We start from the raw sequence: 13,856 nt of genomic DNA on the forward strand, positions 1-13,856 counted from the left end.
ATCAGCACAAATCCTGTGTGTCTCTTGCAGAAGCTCTGCTCCCTGAGTGCTGAGCCCCAGATATCACCCTGAGGTACAGGGCAGGGTCGGGGGGAGAAATCACATCGTAGTGGGGAAACTGGAATATGTTAATTCTGACAGGGTCAGCACTCATGTACTCCAAGGGTTCCTTATGAGGCCGGAGGGCGAGTTGTGCTGCTACAAAGGGTAGTCAAACCCTTTTGCCCCATCCTAATCTCCCTCCTTACCCACAAGGCGCCAATGGAGGGGTTTCCACAAGGGCAGAAGGGAAGGGGGCAGCTTGCAACTGGGCTGGCACTTTTCCCATCTAACGATATAGGCTGCAAGTTCTCATGAAAACAGAAACCCCCGACAACCCAAAATGGCGTGTCTGGGCCTGGGGGTTCAGTTATCTATTGGAGGAACTTACATGGCTCCCCCATCACCACAGTAGCCAAGCGACTCACCATTGTTGGCCACACAGGAAGCGTGCGGTGGAGCAGAGCAGTACACGCAGGTCGCACAAGTCCTAGGCTAGTGTCCTAACCACTGGGTCATCCATTCCAAGAGCTTGACTCACTCTGTTGGGGAGAGAGAGAGCGTGCGAGCGAGAGAGCATGCATGCACAACACCCAAGGGAGTGTCTGGAGGCATTTCGTGCAGGAAGCTTCCAAGCAGTGCTAGAAAAAGCAGACGTACCAGCAGCAGCTACCTCTCCACACAGCCCTGCAGTTGCTTGCCTAGAAAGAGGACCACACCCACACTCTACCCCTCCAAGACACTCCTCCATTGCTGCCAAGGAGAGCCACCACGCCCGGTGACGCTGAGGGCCTCATCTAAAGCTCACTGGATTCAATAGCAGTCTTTGCATGGATTGACGGACAAGGGGAGTGCAAGCAGCCACGTTATAACCGTCTCCTGTACAGAACCTTTAACGAGGGCTACCTGCTCCTATCTTCACCCCAGCACATCCATGCTGGGGCAGTCATTCCTGACCTTTACAGCCGGACCCGGCATGCTTTAGAGCCAATGACAAAACTCCCATTGGCTTCAGTGGGGGCCATCTAACCTCTATATACTGCAATAGGATTGAAGCGGGACAACCGACCAAATGTGCGGGAAGCACTAGCCATAAGCAGCATACCTCATTGCTGTTCAAGAAATCAACTGGGAGTGGCACTGAACTGATTCACGGTAAATTGTGAGCATGTTTGTTTTTACATCAGAGAAGAATTCAAGGTTTTCAGAGCTGCCACTGCTGTTGCTCGTCACCTGGAGAAAATCTGTTCCACTCAAAACCACAATTTTTTGTCATTGCTTAGCATTGTCTCCAAAAAATTACCTCTGGCATTAAAATTTCTCATGAACAGCCTGAGCCAAAACATAATTTGGAGCAGACTGCAATCCCATTCTTATCCTGGGCAGTACCTTGCTTCCATTAAAACCAATGGGAATAAACCTGGTGTAAGAAACTGCTTAATATGGACAAAATATCAGAATCTTGTCCACAGGGTTTTGTTGAATACAGTCTTATTAAAGGCTATTGGGACATTAAGTTAACTAGACATAAAAGAAGCAATAGGAGGTATTTTTCAAATGGTAGGGAATTGGTTCATTTCATGTTTCTTTCTTGCATGGATAAAGATGAGGATTTTTTTTTTTTCCAGTTTCATCCTGGATCTCCCCCCTTACCTTTTTCTACCACTAATGATAGAACAGTGGGATATTTTTAAAAAGAAAAAATACTGAAGCTTTTTAGTATCCCAGACAAGACTAGGCACCTGTATTAACCTTATCCTAGCATGTGCTTATGTTCAATGTGCCAGAAAAGTCATGTTTGGGTTTTAAATAGATCTCTCCCATGGACAAAAGAATCTGAGGTTGTCAGTTATTGTACATTCCTGCTACCTGAACATCTTGCTTTTTGCTAAAGTTTTGATGCACACGCAATATCAACATCTGTTTCAAGGATCTCTGCTGGAATTGCAGCTTCATGCAGCCAAATTGCCTATGCTTCCACTGAGGAAATGGCTATTTATTTTATGCCGCCATCTGGGCTCTAAATAGCCTGTTTTGTCATTTGGTGGTCTTGTTTTCAAAGCTTATTTTTAAGTATAAAATTTGATGCCTTCATAAGTAATTTCTTCTGTAAATGGCATATGGGTTTTTTATAATCAAACTCATGAATAAATGTTTCAGAAGTGGTTTGCGATGTCAGAGTCAAGTCAAATATTTTGGAACTAAATTTAATCCCCCAACTGCAGTAGCTTCAATGTTTCACATATACACTTTGTAGAAAAGCAACTTAAAGACTACAGGGTACATTTGTAGTTGCCTACAGACTTACTGCAAGAATTTGCTTCCATAAAGAGAAGGGGTGTAAGAGTTCCAAAATATGCTATGGTAGTGATGACCATAGTCAGGTCATCGGCAGGACTGAACCCAGGACCTCTGGGTTTAAAAAAGCCTGGACTTTCTGAGCTAAAGGGCCAAGGTCAGCAGCATGAAAGCAGTAGCAGACTCAAACCTTCCTATGTGGCCTAGCTACTACAGAAGAAAGAAGGGGGAAATCACATTGTGTTAGCTTGAGTTCCACTAGCAATGCACCTACGCCGACGTGACGCATTTACTCACCGCATCAAATCTGTTCATCAAATTGCTTCCAAAAATGCGATGTCCCAGAGTCAAATATCCCAATTCTGGAAGCATCAGGAATCTTTCAAGGCCACTTACAGCCGGCGGGAAGTGCAAAATCACAAACGAGAAGGGTGGAATCCCCCTAGGCCCTTCTTGGTTACTCATAAATCCCGTCATGGTATTTCATATAGCCGGCAACTGCCTACCAGAGGCCTACCATCTGCATCCTCAAACCCACTCCCCACTTCCTCACCACCGAGTTCCCAAACCCTTGTGTGTGTAGGAGGGTAAGTGTCCCTTCTCACCACAACCCTCCCCTGTTCTCACTTTCCCCAAATCTCCTTATCTCCTGTGTGTGTGTAAGAGGGTGGGGGTGTCTGTCCTCACCTCTCCAACCTTCCCCTGATAATGTGCATTCTCTCTCTCCACCCTGCTGCAGTCCCCTGAAGGAGGCTCACTCACTCCCCCCGCCGCTCAGTTGGGGCTCATTCTCTCCCCATATTTACCTGCTCTGTCGGTGACTCCCTGGGGAAGGGGAGGCCTGTCAGGGATCAGCCAGTGCTGTACAGGTTGGCTCCCTCTCCGCTTAATGGGGCAAGCAGCTGGCTAGACTAGAAGCAGAGGATTGCTATGGAGGAGCCAGTGGCTGATGGAGCTATGGAGCTGAACTGATTGAGCTCTGCAATATGGGTGGGCCTGCTGTGGTAGCTTTTCCTGCCCCACCTCCTCCCACCCACACCCAGTGACAAGCTGGAGGAGCTGTAGTAGCTTTGTTCTGGCTCCTTTTCTGCAGCCCTGGTTGTTCCCTGCTGTGCTCCCTCATAATTATGGACCCTCAGTGTGGGGGGGCATGCAGGGACAGGTTATCCCCAGACCACGTCCACCCATGTCAAGGCCCTTTATCACTCCTGCCTTTTACTTCAATTTCAAGCTGTGTGTCCTCACCGACAAGCTCTGCTCAGCTCAGCCTCTTCCTGACTCTCCCCTTACCCATTGTTTGCTCTACCAGATCCTCATGCCTAACCATCACTTTCTCCTCCTCCTCCCATGCCTTTGCCTGTGCAGCCCCCTACACCTTGAACTCCCTTTCTGACCACCACATCCCTCCTCAAAACACACTTCTTCCATGAAAGCCTTATGCCCTACTCGGCCCTCCAACAACCCCAATCCCATGGAACTGATGCCACCACAGGCCAAAGATAATCTCCTGGTCACTTTGCTTCCCGCAGCCTCAGCTTTGTCCTAATTTTGCCTCTTCAGACAACATTCCTCATAGCAAGGAATCGTTCCTTCATCCATGTCAGTAAGGCATGGAGCGTATAGCATCTGGGTATCTGAATAAAAAAAAAGGTGAGGGCACAGTACAAGAGTGTCTCAAACAACACCCACCTGCAACCCAGCTGGTGGAGAGGGGAAACCCACTACAGACTTTCAGTGCTGTAATAACTAGGTCAGGACCCGGTAGTGTGTTGCCCCTCCATGCAGTGCTGTCCTGTCCGATGCCTGCCTGCGTATCTCCAGCTCAAGCACAAGCCATTAGCCCTTCTTTCATTTTCATGAAAACTAAATTCCCTCTGAAACATCAAAAAATTCCCTGAAAGAACAGGTACAAAAGAATGGAAGGGCCAAATGTTTGGGTGCTTCACCATCAATTGAGTACGTAACTGCAGCAGAATCAGATGGCCCCTTCATTAATCTCCAGTGATGAGGAAAACATTATTGATTAGACAGTGTTTATAAAGCACTCTGACGAGGTAATGTGCTATAGAAGGGCTAAGTATTGTTATGATCCACCCACCCTATTCTTCCTGGTCATCAAGCTGCTGTACACTCAGTAGGCCTGATAATGTGGCTGGCTGTGAATTTGCTTCCACAGTCTTTTATGGAAGAAAAAAGAAGTAAATTATATACCCAACTCATAGGAGACAGCTAATGACTCACAAGAAAGCAGTATGACCAGGATGTCTACATGTGGGCAAGTTCCTCCCTGCCTAGAGAGACACTATTTAACAACAGAAGACTACATTAAAGTAACTGTAAAAAGGAAATTCTGAGTTATAGATTAACCTAGCTCTATACCCTTTAACTCTAATTTTCAATGACACCAGCTGATATGTGGAAAGCCCATGTACCATGTGTACTGTAAATACCTTGGCACAATATGGTGAACTAAGGATGGAGTTTTAGGTCCAATTTTGAATTTTCTGATTTGTGTGGCCTTGACAGACTCTTAATATATCTTTACATAGCCGTTGTGGTTTACTTTCTTTCTCTCTCTCTCTTTTTTTTGAGTGAAGAGAAAGGAGAATTTTTTTTGTTAAATGTAGACTATTTTATTGAAGTAACCGAACATGAGAATTGCCACAACAGATCAAAGAAACTCCTGTGGATTTACGCTGTGCATTCTTGACTATTCATATTGTTTAACCACTAGACCATAACAGCTCATGTGGAGCCATTAGGTCTATTGTGTAAATATCTGGTTAGGGGCTCTTTAATGTGTGTTATTGACACTATAGACCACAAAGGCTGCTTTGGAGTGGTTCGTCTCTTTCATTTTTAATCTGTAAAGTCCTGTTTTGAAGGCACTTTATGGGCCCAGTAGGCTGTTTGAGCCTATGGTTTAGGGGTATTTAGGCATTGCTTAATATGAGAATTTGTGACATCATAGACCATAAAGGACAACATGGCAATATTTTTAGAACTATAATAGTTAGGGGACCAGATTTTCAGAGTGGTAACCAAGATACGAGTCACATGTATAGGGGATAGAAGGGAGATGTGAGGGGTTAGGATGGGAAGAAAGAAAAGGATGCCTAGTCCTCCTTGTAAACACTCCACGCAGCTCATCTAAAACGCTAGCAGAAAGCACCGAAATGCCTACCAATCACCTCTGCCTGTGAGGACCAAAACTACCTTTAGATCTTGGGAGGTTCTACTACTCTCCTACCATGAAGGCTGACAAATCCTGCCCATCTCGAGAGAAAAGTAGTTAGGTGGGTCCTTAACTGGTATGCACAAGTGGGGGTAATTTACTGACATGCCCCCTTTTCTGTAGACTCAGTCACTGCAACTCATTTAAAAATAAGCCCACTCTTGCAAGATACTGAGTGCCCTGCTCCCCCAATGAGCAGGGCAACTTATCCCCGACTCTCATTCAACCCTGCTGCCAGGAAGAGCTCAGCCAGATTGCTAGTCCTTGCTATGCAGTAACAACCTAGATTTTTTTTTTAAAAACACATTTTATCTGACCAAAAAGGCTGTGATATCCTGAACTTAGTGATAGCCTTGAGAAATGTGAGCCTGCATGGGACACATGGCATAGGATGACAGATGCCGCACATCTTGAAAGCCATTGCTCTGAGGTGGGTGGAAATGCTCACTGCTGGGATTTTAGCCTTACAACTCTACTAACAGAACCAGGGGTTGACTGGCGTACTTCATCTATTTCCAAGAGCTTGTAGTAATTGAGATAAATGCTCAGAAACATCAACCCTCTGTGCTCCTACCCCTTTCCTTTCTGAAAATATAATCCTCCCCCCCCGCCCCCATGTCATTCAAACTTTTCCTAAGTAGATGGGAAAAGTGGCTTCCTGCCAGAGAGGAGGGGGAAGGAGAGAATTGCTGGTTATTGGAAAACTATCCATCACTTACGAATATTGCAAAAGGTACTAAGGCTCCCAAAATAATTGTACTGTATTCCTAACAGAGTCAGGTAAGGCCAGGATTTACATTCCATGATGACCTGTTTTTATCTATAATCTTACACTTCCTGATGCAGTTCTGCAAAATTCTACCACCCACTTTCCCGGGATGAATAACAAACACACAGCTGTGACGACTTTGTTGGGGGGGGTGGGGGGGAGGATGTCTTGGGTTATTTTTCAAACAGAGGAAGACTCCCCTCCCCCAGGCAAATAGCTAGCCCTTTCAAGGTAAGACCTTATAACTGATGATTTCAAAAGTTTTTCCTCCTGCCATGCTGTTCCGCTCCTGCATTCCTGTGGAGCCGACAGATGAAGCTGTAAGCCTGCTTGCCTCCCTGCATCTAATCTTGATACGACTCAGCAGCAGGGAAGGTGGGCAAACGTTTGCTAGCAGTTGCTGGCAAAGAAGCGCAGCTTGATCTTAACTGGATGATGCCATTGCATGTGTAAAACAACCGTTTGAGCAACTGCTAGCGTGGTAGGATTTTGAGTTGCTTCTAAGCTTTTGCTGGCGAACTAGCTCCAGTGGCTGGCTGGGATTACGTGTGGCTCTGGTGTTTGACCAGTCTATTGATAGGAATGATCAGCTCGATCCCGTAACTTATTGCAAGTTGGCAAATGAGGTTTGAATGTGACCTTAACAAATAAGCAGAGTTCTGCCTCATTCTGCATGAGCATTAAATATCTCCTGACTTTTTTTTTTTTTTGATAAGAGTAAGGATTTCTCCCTGTGGTTCTGGGCCAAAATTTGTCTCTGTACTGTTGTGCAGCATGCCAATTAATTGAGGCTCTCCAGCTCAGAAATCACTGCATTTCAGCAGGTGCTACAGTAGTTTTCACAGCAATTCGGGAACTTGCACATCAAAGAACCAGTTCTTAAGAAAGCAGCTGGAAGCTGTTTGTCTCCTCAGCCCAGGAAGGAGTAAACCCCACACCCAGCATCCATTCAGGTCCTTTCTTCAGGGCACTGTTCACTTGTTGCACCAACTATCCTTAGCAAACCCTAAAATAAAACCACTCAATATAAATCCAACAGCTACTTTCCCTGACCCAAGGGCTTCCTTGGGTCAATCCTCCTGTTTCTAGAAGCTTCTTCCTAGAGACAGGTTTCAGAGTAGCAGCCGTGTTAGTCTGTATTCGCAAAAAGAAAAGGAGTACTAAGGTGCCACTAATACTCCTTTTCCTCTTTCTAGAGACAGTCTGTCTAGCCACCAACACCTGCTTTCTGTAGCTCCCCCCTCAACTTGAGTTCTTTCAACCTTTACAGGAATCAGGCACTCTGCAGGCAATCATCCAAACCCCTTCCAGCTGTGTCTGATCATTCCCTCTTCCAGGGCCAAACACTTGTTCTTAAAGGGGTTACATGTCAGGACAGGGCTGGCTGGCCCAAAAGCTGCGGGCCTTAACAGGGTAAAGCACCCTGCTACAGGGCCTAAGTGAGATGATCTCCTAAATGGAAATGTCATGGAATTATCATGGAGGTAAAAGTCATCTCCATCAGCAAAGGATTCCCCACACATTTACATATGATCTCTCCATCACTCTCTTTCCAGGTTAGGGGAGGATACTGCCTCTGGATTCTGGCCTCTCTGTGAGACTGGAGCCAATCTTGCTTGCTTGAGTAGTCCCATGTGCCAGATCCTCAAAAAGGTATTTAGGCATTGGGAGTGGGAGATAGGAGCCTAAATACCTTCTGAGGATTTGGGCCATTGTCTTCAGCAGTATTATTCATAGGTGCATGGTGAGCAGGATTTAGCCAGTTACTTATACAAAAGTGGCAGGTCCAGCTGGGTCCTCAGTTTCATTCACATCCTCCTTGGCAGACATTGTCCCATGAGAACCCTTCGACTGCTCTCCCTCTCTCACCCGTCATCTTTGCTTGCCCACCACTCCCTCATGGGACCAGCCATCACAACTTATCAAACCCCATTTAATTCAGGAGACTGCCTTATATTAAAGCTACCAGCCCCTTGTACAATCACATGAAGATAAGAGATTCCTAGGGCCTCTCTGCATTAGAGAAAATTGCACTGGGGTAGCCACACTAAGTAATGTAGATACATTGGTTTAAACGCCTAATGTAGACAAAGCTTGCAACAGCACAATTTACTTCAGCAACTATTTTACACCAGTGCAACATGTTCAATTTCACTGGTGCAGGTTTCCCAACGATGCACAGGTCCTTGGTGCAAAATATTATCTATACTTTTGGAGTCTTGCCTTCTTTATTCTACCTTTAGATCTTATGTGCAAAGGCTAGATCTCAATGCATTGAATAAGAAAATGGAAAAATCTCCATGAGTCTATAAGAATTGACACTAGAGCCTGGGTGCAGTGCCAGAGCAGAAAGCTGGATCAAACCAAATATCTTTTTTAAAGTCTGATTGGTTTACTCATTTCATTTCATCTCAGCTGATGATCTACAGTAGGCAGCATATTGAATCTCTCTGGCATTATAGACTTAAAAATCAGATACCTGGAAACAAAGGAAAAGGGCGGCAGTAGGACTTTTTATAAGAATTGTAGCAAACTCCTAGTTTGCAGGGCAGCCCTCTGTATAAGATGACACCAGCACAATGTGAGTGCCTTTGGTCAAGCCTGTGCTGGAGGAGGTGAAGCAAAGCCACTGGTGGCAGAATGCTGCTCTGCCCGGCATGGCTTCTTGTCTACACAGCACCTGCAAAAAATCCACGTGGATTGTGGGACACACAGAAAAAGCAAGCAGGGCAAGGGACAAGTTTCTGAGATGGAAGCACACTCATCAGGAAGCTCCTACTGAAGAGACGTGGAAGATCTGTAGTAAAACTCCCATAGCACAGCCATGGGCAGGGAACCAATGGCTGCATGGCTACTGGTCTTGTCCTGCTACCAAGGCAAGGTGGTGAGGTATTGCAGGAGAGCATGAATGGAAAAATTCCTCCTCATAATTAGCCACGATCCATAGAAACAGGGCCCAGTTACTTGCAGATCCCCAAGACTATGCTTTATTCTCTGGTCCTAGCCCACTGGCATCATGGATCGAGGGGGAAAATGAACAGACCCTGAATCTGAGTTAAAGCCTGGAAGCTGTTTGTCCCCCTAGCTGTGCAGAGGGGAGTATAGGAGCCTGATTAGGACTTTCATTATTGGCTTTGCCAAGTTGAAAAATGGGTCAGCTCATTAGCAGCATTGATTGAGGTCCTGGACAAAAAATATGACATCTCAGGAGAGCACATGTCAATGCTCACAAGCTACATTGTTGGACAACAAAAGTCTAGGCCATGAAATCAACGAGATGGCAGATTAAGTCAGATTTTGTAATTGGCGGCTTCTGTAACTACCCAGGGGAGATGAAGGAATCAGTCCTATGGAAGTAAGAAAATATCACCAGTCTTAATATTAGTGCTGACTGAATATTGCAAACATGTTTACCCATTAATATTTACTTGGGTTTTTTAATGACTTTGATTTGGTATGCTCCTCTTGTGTTTGCTTCATGGGAACTGTCACAGGGCAAGTATGCCCCATCCCCCTCTTGGGGCAGGAAGGGAGCATTATAGCCCCATGACTGCATCCACCTGCCCGCCCTTAGCCTCAGGACAGCATGGCCCAGGGGCCAGAGTCAGGATAACTAGCATCCTTGGCTGACTCTGGCCACTGGGCCAAATAGCCCTGCAGGAGAGGGCAACCACATTGTCTCTGGCCACTAGGCCACGTAGCCCTATGTGGTTGCCCTCTCTTGCAGGGCTACATGGCCCATTGGCCAGAGTCAATGTGGCTGCCCTTCCTTACAGGGCTGTGTGGCCTAATGATCAATATACAATATCAATGGACAATTCTGATATCGGGGACTGGGGAGGACTGAAATGTAAAAATGCCATGTTGGATCAAATTATGAGTCTATTTCTGGTCTCCAGTTTTGTACATAAGGCCAGATCCTGGCTGAGTTTTTTTTTTACACCATATTTTGTCACAGATTGTCAATTTATTAGCCCATTGAGTTCAGTTAGACACAAACCCCACATTTATGAAAAGAGATTATGTGATCAACTGAAACAGATATGGCCAAGGAAGACACTGTTACTCTATTGGCCTTAGTATCTTCTCTACCCCACTACAATTCTCCAAGCCCCACATAAACCCTGAGAATACCCACATTTTCCCATATTATTCCACCTACCCATAGAGGCATAGGGCAGGATGACAGTCTGCTCACTGTAACCAACAAGAGCTCAGCATGCCTGCCTCTAGAAATTAATGGAATTCTGGAACCTGCCAGCATGGTTTTTGTAGAGGAACATTAAGCACTTTCTTCCCACAAGGGCCCAGCATCCCACCTCTGCATTGCTCCCAGTTTGTGCCAGAAAAGGACAGGTAGCATTTCAACCTTGTATCCCTGGCATGGTCACAAGATAGAAATAATTATTTATTGTGTCTTTATACTGTGCCACCAATTATGTTCTTCTCTGCTCTTTCTGAATTCACATGCAATCCAGTTAGGTGAAATAAACTAAGCAAAGCATCAGTTTCTCAGTATTGTCAACCTCATGCTTTCAAAAAAAAATCACATGGCAGGCCCCCAAAATCATGAGATTGGCTTAAAAAATCATGAGGCTGTTTTAAAAAATTGAGTCTTGTCTGCCTTTGAGTTTTTGTACCTTTTTGGTTCGTGTCTTCCAGCTTTTCTCTGCCGCTCCCAGGGCAATGAGTTAGCCCTCGTTTTTAAAAAATGGAATGCTCATGACTCCAGGAGCTGGGCCTTAAAGAAAAGCACCAAATACTGTGAGAGTCGGCATCACTCTTTATATTAGAAAGTCATAACTTGACTTTGCTCTCAGCATTCTTTTTAACAAGTTATTTGCAAAATCTTTTCAATTCTCTACATTAACATTAAAAAAAAAGAATGGTAATTGAGTAGACTTGGTTATTATAAAGTTGGGCAGCTGGTTAGCTGTATATTTAAACAGGGCCGGCTCTAGGCACCAGCAAAGCAAGCACGTGCTTGGGGCGGCACAATTCCAGGGCGGCATTTCGGCCACCCTCTTGCCCCCTTTTTTTTTTGGCTTGGGCAGTTGCGCTCTCAGAGCTTGGGGTGGCAAAAAACTTAGAGCCAGTCCTGTATTTACATAAGCTTTATGAAGATAAGGAAACATGATTGAGAGGTGTTTTGGTTTGGTTCACCTACACAGAACAGACATCAGACTTGAAGCCACAAGCAGACATTTGCAAGTCTCCTAAAGCTTTGTCATCATATGCTGTACTAGGTTGTCTCTTTTACTGTGTAACCATTGCTCTCCTGTACCATTTCTGCCTTCTTGTGACTTGATGAACCATGGTGTAAAAGGTAAAGATCAACAGAGATTTTCTTTAAAAAAAGACAGGTTTCAGAGTAGCAGCCGTGTTAGTCTGTATTCGCAAAAAGAACAGGAGGACTTGTGGCACCTTAGAGACTAACCAATTTATTTGAGCATAAGCTTTCGTGAGCTACAGCTCACTTCATCGGATGCATTCAGTGGAAAATACAGTGGCACTGAATGCATCCGATGAAGTGAGCTGTAGCTCACGAAAGCTTATGCTCAGATAAATTGGTTAGTCTCTAAGGTGCCACAAGTCCTCCTTTTCTTTAAAAAAGAGTAGCAGCAGCAACTGCATCATACCCAGCAAAAGTAAAACCTCAGAGAAAATGTTTTCCTACAGTGCCATCTTGTGGCTCTTGATTATTCTAACATCTACAACATTTTCTAATGCCTGTAAATTCACTTGATGGAAGCTCTGTTCTTGAGGATGACACACGATTGTATTTGGGGAACTGTGCACACAATGTTTTACAGCTTCCGTCACATTCCACCACCGAGGTGCGTGTGTGGGGAGGGGAGGAAGTGTGTGTTGGAGGGATGGAGAAAACATTTCCAATCAATATGCATGCTTTGATTGCCTCCTAACCTATGCCATACCCCCTTCTTTGAGCAAAAAGGGGTTCAACCCCATGGAGAATGGCTGGTACTGTTACAAATAGTTCTGTGTTGCACAGAGGGAGACTCAGGGATACCAGGATGGCTTAGGGTAATAAGTAAGATCAGAATCAGGCCCAGACAGATTTACCATGTTCACAGAAATGACCTTTACAAAATAGAGTTTTAAATTTTTGATAGTCTGGATAGATAGCAAATGTGGGTGAACAACTTTTGCGACATAACAGCTGATCTAAGTATCTCTCAGTACGAGTCTGCACTGTTGTGGGTGTGAATTCATGTTCTGTAATGTGACATTCAAGTGACAGAGCTGACCCTGGATAATGAGACAGACACCATGGCATTTTTGGTACCGATAGCAATTATTTGATTACATTTTAACATATCTTAGAGCACAATATTGGATAACTACTGATCCAATGTGGCCAAAAGAACCAAACTTGTGATTCACTTTTTGAGAACGTTAGTCTTCCCCAGATAGAAAGCAAGGGACCATTTTAGAGCCAATTTGTAGCAAAAAGTCTTAAACTATGTGAACGGGACAGAGAAACATGGTGTTTGTACAGTGCCTAGCACAATGGGGTCCAGGTCCATGACTAGGGCTTCTAGGTGCTATCACAATACGGCTAATGAATTATAATACTAATAACGTGAATGATTAAGAGAACTACTAAGAGCTTGAGCCTGCAGATACTTCCTACCAAGTATAGTATTTATTAGCCTGAAGGGGCATGCAACCTCAATGTCTTTTTTCAAAATGTGTTGCTATTTACTAGGAGTTGGAACTCACCTGTATTACAAAGCAAAGTTGTGAACAGGGAGGAAAAAATCTTCCAAACAAAGATTTTGAGCTCGTGATAAGTTGATGTCACTTAAGCATGGCCAAGCCCTATGACTTGACTCTCATAGATGAGGTATTTGAGAGGAAGGAGGTTTAAATACAAATTCCCTTGTAAATCTACAGGAATCATTTTACCTCTCGTAAGTTCACAAGACCAAAACATGAACTGTTAGAAAGGTTGTTGCAAATTGTACTCTGATAAAAGTAGGAGGTATTCAGCCAGTGCATGTGGGAAATGGTGAACCATCAACACACCAAAAGTAAGCAGGCATCCTGCAATGCAAGAGGCTGCGAGAGCCTGACAAATCTAAGGGCCATCAGAACATAAAAATGGCCATAATGGGTCAGACTAATGGCCCCTCGAGCCCAGTTTCCTGTCTTCCAACAGTGGCCGTTGCCAGACACTTCAGAGGGAATGAACGGAATAGGGCAATTATCGAGTGATCCATCCTGTCATCCAGTCCCAACTTCTGGCAGTCAGAGGTTTAGAGCCAAAATGTAAAGAAGGAGGACTGACTTCTTTCTAGAGCTAGATAAAGAAGAGATAACGGTGAGAGTGATAGAGTAGATTAGAAGAATCTGAAGAGACATAACTTTTTGTGAGGGGTGGGGGGGAAATCAAAGCTGACTGGGGGATTTAGCTGCACAGCTTTCAAGTTCAGTGGCAGCTGTGAGGCTAAATTCCCTACCTGGCTTTGAAAATTCCAACTCAGATGTTTA

This window comes from Lepidochelys kempii, chromosome 9 (genome assembly GCF_965140285.1).
Source record: "Lepidochelys kempii isolate rLepKem1 chromosome 9, rLepKem1.hap1, whole genome shotgun sequence".
NCBI lineage: Eukaryota > Metazoa > Chordata > Testudines > Cheloniidae > Lepidochelys > Lepidochelys kempii.